This window comes from Micromesistius poutassou, assembly GCF_964030765.1.
Source record: "Micromesistius poutassou genome assembly, contig: SCAFFOLD_4960, whole genome shotgun sequence".
In the NCBI taxonomy this organism is placed as follows: domain Eukaryota; kingdom Metazoa; phylum Chordata; class Actinopteri; order Gadiformes; family Gadidae; genus Micromesistius; species Micromesistius poutassou.
The window spans coordinates 300-1,244 of record NW_028178526.1 but is presented as its reverse complement, the minus strand read 5'-3'; the positions used below and the strand labels follow the sequence as shown (position 1 = coordinate 1,244).

The window sequence follows — 945 nt, the reverse complement described above, 5'->3', positions numbered from 1 at the left end:
CCTACTACACACTGACTCACTGAGGCCGCGTGCAGCACAGGATACCCGCAGAGAAAACACACACACACACACACACGCAGGAGTGAAGAGGTGGAGAGAGCGAAAGAGAGGGAGGGAGCGAGAGAGAGAGGGAGACAGAGAGAGAGAGAGAGAGAGATATAAGGAGGTGAGGAGAGGAGAAGAGGGATAACATAACCCTGGATTTCACTTCCATGAGATCCTGAACAAGACTGCGCAAAACGCACACGCAGCGCACGGGGGGGGAAGCATCACCTTCTCCGCGGTTAACTTTTCTCCGTCTCGCCGTGGAAGCGTCGCGCGCCGCTTCGTGGAAGACCTCACGCACGGCGGTGTCTGGGAACTGTACGCCGGTGATCGGTAATCGGTGATGGGGGCATCGGCCGCAGAACTCGGGGGGTTCGCCAGCGTGTTCCTGAACAGCTTTGGTTCCCCCCCCGCCGTGTCGGCGTCTACCGGCTCCCATTTCATCTTTCCCGCGGCCGGTGCTGTGGACTATAATACTGCCGGGTACCGGACGACTGGGCACGCTGGGGCAGCAGCAGCAGAGCGAGCAGCAGCGCGAGCAGCTGTTGTCGGCGGAGCGGCTGTCCCGGAGCCTCGCGGATCTCAGCCACCTGAAGGGCATCCTCCGGCGGCGGCAGCTCTACTGCAGGACCGGCTTCCACCTCGAGATCCACCCCGACGGCTCCGTGCAGGGCACGAGGAAGGACCACAGCAGGTTCGGTGAGTCCATCTCGAAAGCTTTTCGATGTAGCACAGATTGAGATTCTGTGATTGGGGTTTTTTGCTGTTGAACGGAGAGGAGGAATGATCGGAACGGATGATTGATGAATTATTTTATTGTAACACCGGGCGGAGGACCGTGCATAGCGTTGACCCCCGTACCGGTTCAGCAGAACCGATCTGCTCCAGCTGGTTCACATC

The 945-nt window shown here is 59.2% G+C and overlaps 1 pseudogene across 1 annotated transcript; it reads left to right on the top strand.

The window, feature by feature from the left end:
- The first annotated feature begins 388 nt into the window (after positions 1-388).
- On the top strand, positions 389-744 carry LOC311373594 (fibroblast growth factor 20 pseudogene; annotated as a pseudogene). The gene has a single exon. The product of its transcript is annotated as a fibroblast growth factor 20 pseudogene (transcript).
- The last annotated feature ends 201 nt before the right edge of the window (positions 745-945 follow it).